The sequence below is a fragment of the Euprymna scolopes genome, chromosome 17 (assembly GCF_053919585.1).
Source record: "Euprymna scolopes isolate OS-2025 chromosome 17, ASM5391958v1, whole genome shotgun sequence".
Lineage (NCBI taxonomy): Eukaryota > Metazoa > Mollusca > Cephalopoda > Sepiida > Sepiolidae > Euprymna > Euprymna scolopes.
Genome location: NC_136498.1, coordinates 14,621,641 through 14,632,468, shown reverse-complemented (window position 1 = coordinate 14,632,468; position 10,828 = coordinate 14,621,641).

Genomic DNA, 10,828 nt, shown 5'->3' with positions numbered 1-10,828 from the left:
ATATTTGAATTGAAATGTGCCCAAGACTTTTGGAACACCCTGTATATTTCTATTATAAAAGTTAAAAAAAAAAAAAAAAAAAAAAAAAGCAGTTCATAAACATATGTTTATTATAAAGGTTATAACTTTGTTATAAATGTTCAAACAAAGACTGTTTGAATTTTCTATTTTTATATTTGCATTAAAAAAAGATACATTATATAGTTTTGATCATCTGTACATTTGCTGACATCACTTCCGTCGAGTGACTTTGTAAACAAAGTGCCAATCTTAACTAAAGCTGTATTTTTTCATGATATTAAGACATTTACTATCCAATGTATTCCCTATTGTTTTTACTGGTTGCCATGTTTGCTTTTTCGTATGCATGCATGGACTTTTTTTTTCAACTTTTTTAGTAAAATAGAGTTACTTACCTTAGAAGAATGTGTTAAGGGGTATTCAGGTCAGTTTTGCGCGCAATAATTTAATGCGTGCATAAAAAACAACAACATGGCCACCAGTGAAAACAACAAGGAATACATTGGATAATAAAGGTCTTAATATCGTGAAAACTATTTGTCAGTGACAGTTTTAAATATGATATTCTTTTAAAACAGAACCGAATATCCCGAAAAATTAACTTTTTAAAAGTTCTTTTTTTTTTTTAGTTTTAGTTTAGTTTTTACTTCTAGCACACATTAATTAAATTTGTTTAACATCTACAATGTTTTATTTTCATAAGAAAAGCAAAACTAAATTCATTGTTTTGTGTTTTGTATTTTTGAATACTTAAAACTATAACTTCAGTAAAAGTGTGTTTTGCTTGCACAATAATACATTCTAAGATTTAAAAAAAAAATAATGGATTTATTATATTCTGTGATAAATATATATAAATATTTCATCAAAATTGGTTAATTCCCTGAATTTTGGTGAATTATTAAGTTAAGGAAGGGGTCAAAACACTTTGGGAATCGATCATTCATTTTGTCTGTATGTAGTTTTAACTTATGTTAACGTGTTTATTTACTTCGAAACAAAAGTAGGTGCGTTGAGTTAAAACGAAAATTGGATCCTCGATATTCGCCCAAAAATCTAAGATTAAACGAAATACTAGTAGGCCATTACATTTTCACACAATTGGTGATATTTATTGGATGATATAATTTTGTTCAGTGGTTTTAAGGAAGTCGCCATTTTCAAATCTCACGACTTTTGATTCTACTTCTTTGTAGGCGATTATGTGTGAACACCCAGAAAATATTGGCATAAAGAAAAAACAAAATAATTTAAAGGTTCTCCTGTAGGAGACTTCTCCCTGAAATACTTTTGCTTTTTCTTGCTCACATGCTCCTATTCCAAATTCGTAGAAGTGGGTTGATGTCTGGACTTTTTTTCCTACCAAAACGCTTATTAACAATATTTTTTTATGTAATTGAAGCTGATATAAATTATTGCATAATAAAAATAATTAAATTAAAAAATCATTTTTTATATTGCGAATTATTTAATCAAATAAAAATGCAATATTTTATTTGATTACTAAATTTAAAAAGTTATTCTAGCAAATCATCTAACAATGTGACAAACAAAAATATTGTAAAAATTGAATTTAACTGAAAAATAGTATGAAAAAAAATAGCTTTTTTAATTCAGTAATCAAGTAAAAAATGTCATTCTCACGTGATTAAATAATTCGAAATTAGAAAAATGATTTTTGTTTTTATTTAATGGGGGAATATTTTATATTAAATCGGTTGGAGGTTTCTACTGCAATGTTACTTTCAACAATTTAAAGACATTAAGTTATAACATTTTTGGACCAAGTAAAGAATAGATGCCCTGTAGCAGAAGACAATGATCGCGCACATTTCAAGTGACACTGATTGTTCGACCTTGACATTGGCATTGGTTGTTTGTAAACATATTAAATAGCAGACATGGTCGAATGTTCGCGAGCAAGATTTTTTAAAAATATATTTACAAAACTTTTTAAGATTTAAAAGAAAAATATATATATTACAAAACATGTTTTTAATATTAAATATTTTCAAACTTTTAAGGATGAAAAAAAAATCATTTCTATTTACACAAAACTTTTTAATATAATGCAATTGAAGCACATGTTCCCGCACGGAAATTCTATAGCAAGCCCCACTCTCCCCAATGGTTTACTTCTGCTTGTGCAGCTGCCATTTGTCAAAGGCAGCATGCGTTCCGCAGATTCAACCGACATAAGTCCAGCTCAAATAAACAGAAGTTTATAGAAGCTAGAAATAATTGTAAGAGAGTGATAGAGACAGCTAAGACAGATTACTCTGAAACCACCAGAAAACGCATCGAAGCACAGATGCCGGAAACTAACGATAAAAAAAAAACAAAACAAAATGCCGGGAATTATTCTCTATTAGAGTAGATAAACTTAGGACTTTATAAAAAAAAAAAAAAGTTAGAACTTTTTTAACAATAAACAAAAAAAAAATGTAAATTAAATATTTTACACATCTGAACGTAACGACTTTTATTCTATAAATAGATAGGCACTCATCCAAGTTATCTGGAAATAGAAATCTTCTTACGCTCTAGAAAGACACAATGACATGCCAGCTACCAGTTGGCAAAAAGACGGCGGACGGAACATTATGGAAAACACGTTAAGTATTTTTTTAAAACTCATCCTAAATGTGTTTTTATGTTACCTTGTTTTTAAACTTGTTTTGCTTGTTTTATTTATGTATTTGTCTGTATTCTCCTATCTTATTCGCACCCCCCATGCTACAAAGTAAATGATAAAAGCAAACAAAACGCCGGAAACTAACAATAAAAAATAAATAAATAAATAAATAAAATGCCGGAATTATTCTCTATTAGAGTAGATAAACTTAGGACTTTATTTAAGTAGTATACTTAATATATACTATTACTGCAAGCTTGCCTGTATTGAAAATGCTTGCTTCCTGGCTAGCCAATCAAACCATCTAATATAGTTAGCCTTATTTTCAATTACATTCGAAATATAATACAGTGCCATTAGCAAAGAAAAAGGTACCTATGAAAACGAACCTCCTAAAGTAAAACCTGGATAATTATCTAAACTTGAATGTAAATTAATATTAAGCCGACTTTACAAATAGATAAAAGTTAATTACTGGATTTTAATTAATTATAAGGTGAAACTCCAATGATTCAAACTCGATAGATAACGACAAACTTTCACCCATTAATATGGGAGGGGAGATTATCATCAAAAGTGTCCTGAATTGTTAACTTAGCACTGGACTTACTACTTAGATATAAATAAGTCACTTGTAACCATCCCCCCCCCTTTTTTTTTTTAAATGGAGAGTAGATAATACAGATGGTGTGTTATCGGCAGCTCCAGTAACTCTCGCTTCTCCTTTTTTGTCCCTCAGTCCTCATTCAATGAGTGATTTTTCTGACAAAGGGTGAAGAAAAAGCTGCTTAAAGGTCGGTAGTACTTGGTGACCAGTAGTCTGAGATGTTGGAAATTTTTCTGTCTCTGTCTGTCCTTGTGGCCATGTCACTAGTATGGGTGCTGGAGGTAAACATTTTGTCTGGGCTGACGTTATCCGCCTGATAGTCAGGGACCCGAACCTTGGATTAACCACTAAGAAGGCTGCCCTATCAGCAGGCACAAAGTACTGGGACTGCTGTATTGCCATTTGGTGAGTGGATCTGGACCATGCAGTAGTCTCTGGTGGGGCCTCTCGATGCCATACTACTTCCGGGCCTTGATAAGTGGTGATCACTGTGTAAAAAAAAAAAACAAAAAAAAACGGGATTTTTGGAAACCTTTTCGTGTGCTACAAAAAAAAAAAAAATTTCCTGTCTTTTTCTCTCTTACTTTCCCTCTCTGTACTGCTCTAACCAAGTATGCCGACCTATTCCACAAATCCCAAAAACTCAACATGAAATATCTCCATAATAAAAACTCGATTAAACCTAGAACCCCATCTTCCAACGTAAACCTCTACTACCAGGTCTCCTTCTCCAACATCAGGGGTCTACGTTCCAACCTTCCAGAGGTTGAAACCCAATTACAGGAGACGAAACCGAACATATTATTTCTAAGTGAAACTGGAATAGGGCCGACCACTTCCCTAGATGAATGCATAATTAACGGATACTCTAACTTAACAGCTAAATCTGACCCCCAAGATCGCCATGGGCATGGAATATGTGCCAACAGCCTACATTAAGGATGGCTTCCCGTGTGGCAGGGATATCTCTAGAGAAGATCCTAATTTACCCTATATGTGCTTCAGGGTTGCACTTGCTAACACCACTGCATTTATATTTGCCCTCTATCGGCCCCACAACAGCGGAGTTACTATCTTTAAGAGCATATCTGAGAAAATAGACCACATCCTGTCTGCACACCCCTCGGCTAACATCCACAGACGATGAGGGGAGGTTTTGTCATGACTTTGCCATTGCTTATGACCTCACTCAGATTGTTTGTGAACCCACCCGTATGCCCGATACACCCGGTCAATATGCAAGCCTCCTAGACCTTTTTCTCTCAACTTCCCCTGAGCTATGTTCATATTCCGTTCATTCTCCTCTAGGATCCTCCGACCACTCCGTCGTATCAGTTAAGATGAAAACGAAATATAAGAAGTCCCCAGACATACCCCTCCACCATACTGTATACAGATACTCTATAGCTTCTGTACATTCATATCTGATTTACCTCTGCACTCCATGTTTAAAAAGGAAGTGTCCTCTATAGTATCAGATCTGACCGAATGGTTAATTGTAGGCATAGACCAATTCATACCATCTAAAAATATTCCAACAAAAACCTAACAGCCAGCCATGGTTCTCCCCAGAATGTGCTGCTGCTATCGCGCACAGAAATCACTTTTTCCATAGCTACCAACGTAATAGATGCACTGAGACTAAAGCTGCTTTCAGGACTGCCAGCAACCACTGTAAAAGAGTAATAAAAAATGCAAGAGAACTATATGCCCAGTCTGTTAAATCCAAGGTAGCTGATCAGCGGCTTGGTTCCCACCAGTTTTGGCAAATAACAAATAGGATCCTGAACAGAAGTGTGTGTTCTATCCCAACCATTATCAATGGACCAGAGGTCATCTCGTCAGCGTCAGACAAGGCCAAACTATTTGCAAAGAACTTTGCAGCTAATTCTACCCTATGCGACGAAGGCCATCAACTTCCCATATTTCCTCTTATAACACAGAACAAGCTAGGTAACATACAAATATCCGTGCATGAGGTCGCCAAGCTAATCAAGAACCTAGATTCCAGTAAAACAACTGGCCCTGATGGCATCCCAATTACAGTGTTAAAAAAGCTTTAACCAGAACTTGCTCCCATACTTACAAAACTATTTAAGCGCTGCCTTAAGGAGAAGTGCTTTCCGACTCCCTGGAAGACCTCATCAGTTTGCCCTGTATTTAAGAATTCAGGTGATAAGTCATCTCCCTCTCAATACAGACCAATAAGTCTCCTCTGTGTTATGAGTAAGTTGCTGGAATCCATATTAAATAGAGAAATAGTCAACCACCTCAGCAGGAATAGCCTTCTTAGTGACACACAATATGGTTTCCGCTCTGCAAGATCTACCGCAGATGTGCTGACGGTTATATCCCACAGGATTAGTGAATCTCTTGACAAAGGCTTCCTTTCTAGGGCAATTGCTCTTGACATATCAAAGGCCTTCGACAAGGTATGGCATAAGGGTCTACTTCACAAGATTTCCAGCTACGGTATAATTGGAAATGTTTTCACAATCATTAAATCATTTCTCTCTGATAGGCTCATAAGAGTAGTGGTAGATGGACAAAAATCGGAAGCCTGCAATATAAATGCTGGAGTCCCTCAGGGGTCAATCCTGGGCCCAACTCTCTTCCTGATCTACATCAATGACCTCCCTAAACACATACTTAAATCATTCGTTGACATCTATGCTGATGACACGACCATCTACGGCAACACATCAAAGGCTGTAAATGACAAAGTTCTCTCTGATTCTCTCTTCTCTGATCTCGAGCGCGTGGTTCAGTGGGGGAAGATGTGGCTGGTTACCTTTAATGCATCCAAAACCAAACTCCTATCTTTACATCATCAACGCTCTGATCCCCATCTGGCATCAATTGTGATGGATGGCTCTCGTCTGGGTGAGGCCCGTGTTTTGACAAGCTTCTGGGTTTGACCTTCACTCCTGATCTGAAATGAAACACGTACATTAAGTCTGTTGCCAAGGTCGCTGGAAACATGGTGGGATCCTTCTACTGCTCCAGAAGATATCTCACTACTGATGCAATTCTCTATATATATAAAAGCCAAGTACGTCCAAGGATGGAATATTGTTGTCATATCTGGGCAGGAGCTGCTAAAAATAGCCTGTCCTGCCTTGGCAGAGTACAAAATAGACTTCGTGACTTAGTGGGGGATGCCCTTTTCTGTACCCTGCAACCTCTCTCCCACAGAAGAGACGTTGCGAGCCTATCCTTGTTTTATCGTTATTTCCATGGCAGGTGCTCGTCTGAACTCGAATCTCTGGTCCCCCCTCGCCAATCTTTCACGAAAAACACCCGTCTAGCTGAATCCACTGTGAAAAATTTCCCCCACTCTATATCTGTGCTTAAATCAAAACGCGGATTTCATGAACAAAGCTTTTTTCTTAGAACTGCACGCCTGTGGAACTCTGTTCCGTCTGCCTGCTTCCCACCTGACTACAACTTGGATGTCTTCAAGTGCAATGTTAACAAATTCCTAATGAACCGCCCCCTTAAGTAAACACTTCATCAAATCTCCACACTAACGTAATGTACTTGCAATAACCCTTATCCCTGAGTGGCTTCCGGGCCTTGATAAGTGGTGATCACTGTGTAAAAAAAAAAAAAAAAAAAAAACGGAATTTTTGGAAAATCTACAACAGCGTAGTAAATAATGGACAGTCAACTATTCCCCCACTATCAAACAATCATGAGGTTGCTTGCACGGCAACTGACAAGGCTGATCTGCTTGCCAGTCAGTTTGCCTGAAACTCCACACTGAACTCGGTACACCACTCCCTCCCTGATTTTCCTCTGCGAACAGACGCCACACTAGACGATTTGAAAATCACCTCTTCTCAGGTACATGCTATTATAAAAAACCTAGACACATCAAAATCATGTGGACCAGATCTTATCCCGGCTGTGCTATTAAAAAAATGCTCTGGCGAGGTTGCTCCAGTTCTCTTCAAACTTTACAATAAATGCCTTAATGAATCTTGCTTTCCTGACTGCTGGAAAACCGCCTCTGTGGTACCAGTCTTCAAGAATTCTGGTGAAAGAACTGACCCACTAAATTATCGCCCCATTAGCCTCCTCCCGCTTTTCGCCAAAATATTTGAGTCCTTAGTTAATCAAGCCCTAGTCCAGCACCTAACAGCTGCTAAACTTCTGACTGACAAACAATATGGATTCAGGCAAGCTCATTCAACAGCAGATATCTTAACTGTAGTTTCTGAATGTATATACCGTTCATTGGACAAAACAGGGGAGGGTAGAGTGGTAGCCCTTGATATATCTAAGGCTTTTGACAGGGTATGGCACGGTGGTCTTCTAAGGAAAATTAGATCATATGGAATCACTGGAAGAATTCATAATGTAATTAAATCCTTCTTAACTAAGAGAAAAATCAAAGTTGTCCTCGACGGTCGTACATCTAAACAATATGACATAAATGCGGGAGTATCTCAGGGGTCTATCCTTGGACCTCTATTATTCCTGATATTCATAAATGACCTCCCTTATAAAATTGTTTCGGAGATGGGTATATTTGCCGATGACACCACTCTCTATAACAGATATGAGGGGAAAACAAATGAACACATATCCAAGGAAATGGCAGTAACACTAGAGGATGACCTCCAATCTGTAGTGGAATGGGGACAAAAATGGATGGTCACATTCAATGCTGCTAAGACTAAGCTTGTTTCCTTCAATAATTACAAGAAACCTTCTCTACCACCAATAGCAATGGCCAAGAACACATTGCCTGAAAGTACTTCTTTTAAACTCCTCGGCCTAACGTTTACAGGGAATATGAACTGGAATAGATACATTGAGAGCATTGCCAAGGCTGCTGCAAGGAAGGTTGACTCCCTCTACCGTGCTAGAAAACTACTTACGCCTGATAGTATCCTATACCTCTATAAGGCCACCATTCGCCCATGTATGGAGTACTGTTGTCACATCTGGGCTGGTGCATCTGTTGCTTGTCTCTCGCTCCTGGATAGGGTTCAAAAGAGAGTCGCCAACCTGATAGGTCCTGAACTGTCATCTAGGCTTCAGCCGCTGTCCCATCGACGAGATGTTGCATCCCTCTGCCTGTTCTACAAATACTTTAATGGTGAATGCTCTGACGAACTGCAAGCACTTGTACCTCCCCGACGTTACTACCCCTAACAAACCCGACAAGCTACTAAGTCTCATCCCTTTACAGTAGAGATCCCTAGGTGCAAGAAAGCCTTTTACTCCAATAGTTTCTTCCCCAGAACTGCGGGTCTTTGGAACTCTCTTTCGGGATTCTGCTTTCCCAACTGCACTGATATGCAGAAGTTCAAGTGTAATGTTAACAAACATCTTTCTACTCATCTCCCTTCATAATGACCCTGCTAATTAAGTCCCTGATAGTAGGCCCCTACTTCAAAGTGGCACTGTGCCTTGTTTGGGGTGAAAATTGAATAAAAAAAATAAAAATAAAAATAAACTAAGTAACAAAATGAACGTATTTAAACAAAATATATTTAAATAAATGGGTGGCTTTCTGAATGTGCATTTTTTTAAAATACATTTACAGAACTTTTAATAAAACTCATATTAATAATTATGATAAAAATAAATAAATTAATTAAAAGGATATTAATTGTTAATTATATTCATTATTAATTATATTAATTACAAAACATTAAAAACCAACGTTATGACTGAGAATTTCGGAAGCTGATCTCTCCTGTCTATAAAAAAATACATAATTTTTAAAAAATTTAAATAAGAACCACACATTTTAATAGCAAAAACAAAAATAAAATAACTGACTTGTTCTCATTTTTGTGAATGTTTCATATTTTTTTTCTTCCTGTGTGCATTTTTAGTACAATTCAATATTAAAGTGCGATGTATGTCGGTGGTCAGTGAAGGAGAACTTCTAGACTGAGGCAATTTTTATACATAATAAAATCACAGATATAAGTCACAAGTATAAACAATCGAAGGTAAATGTGTAGTTTAGCCGTGTAAATTATTTGACAAACAAAAATTTATAAAAATTATTCATTTTATATAGAACACATTTTTAGACCAAAGGTTGAAATAGAACCAGAAAAAATTTCATTTTTATTATTTTTTCATCATTTTTTATTAGACTAAATGTACGAGAATCGAAGCCGCTGTATTGCTTTGAAAATTTAGCCTTACTAAGGTTTGAGAGATTGGCCTTTTTAAGACTGAATTTGGCCTTTTTGTACGCTCTTTCATTACAAACAATATGGCGGTCAAAAACATAGTTTATGAAAGAACGTAAAAAAGGCCAAATTCTGTCAACCCTTAGAAAGGCCAAACTTTAAAACCAATATGGTGACCTCGATTGCCATACACTTAGTCTAATAAAAATGACAAAATAATAAAAATGAAATTTTGGGGGCTTTACTTCTGCCTTAGGGTCTAATAATGTGTTTTATATAAAAATAAATAGTTTTTATAATTTTTTTGTCTGTCAAATAATTTACGCCGCTAAACTACACAGTTGTGCAATCGACTTTTAAAAAATATATTATTTTATTCACATATCTTTTTATAATTTTTATTTTTATAAAGATGAAGTGTAGTATCACAAGATATAAATCTTTTTATAACTTTTATTTTTATTAAAAAAAACTTGCTATTTGCTTACTTCTCCACAAGGGCAAATTAAATGCAAGTAAGTTTTAACATCCAAAATTCTCAGTTATAACGTCAGTTTTTATTTATTTATTTATTAACAAAGGCACTCAGAAAGACTGTGAGGAAATTCCACACATAGGTTTTGCCCCTGGTGGAATGAAAAAAAAACAATCAGAAATTACAATACGCTCACCTTTTAAACTTCAACGTAAATTTTATCAAAGCAAAAAGTTGCAAAGATGCGTCATCTTCAGCTATCTGTTGTAATGGGCCGGTAACCCCCCAAAGGGGTAATAGTTCATCTTCAATAAAAGCTGGGTACAAAACTCTGCCAACGAACAACGCTGCACAGGTTGCAGAGTTGAGTGATATCTTCCAAGATGGTTACTGCAAGTCCAGTAGCCTCGAGGAGTCCACTGTAGATATGGCGAACAAATGACAGATCAAACTGTAGACCTTAATTTCGTCTCTGGCAGACATTATATTGTAATGATGAAAGTCATTTGATTCACAGAGCACAACAGCGTGCAATAATATAATAATTCGCTCAACATAAGGACATAGTGTTTGGAAATGATAATAATTAGGGCATTAATACATCTCAAAGAGACAAAGTAATTTTGAGGCTACAAGCCTCGAATGAGAATTTGTTACATCCTTTTAAACCTCTGTTTCGAATCTGATGATCTGAAAGTATAAATTTGGCGCCAAGCACATCCTCGACAGTTAGTAAATAACAAGCAATCTGAATGGGTCAAACAAAATCATGGGCGGACAAACTGACCAATGAGGAACCTGCTTATTTCTGCAAAATTTCTTACACACTGCCAAGGAAAGGAAGAAAAAGTAATGGATAATCATTACTTTTTTAAATAAGATAATGATGTACTTTAAAAACTGTCAATAAGTGACAGGTAAGAAATTTG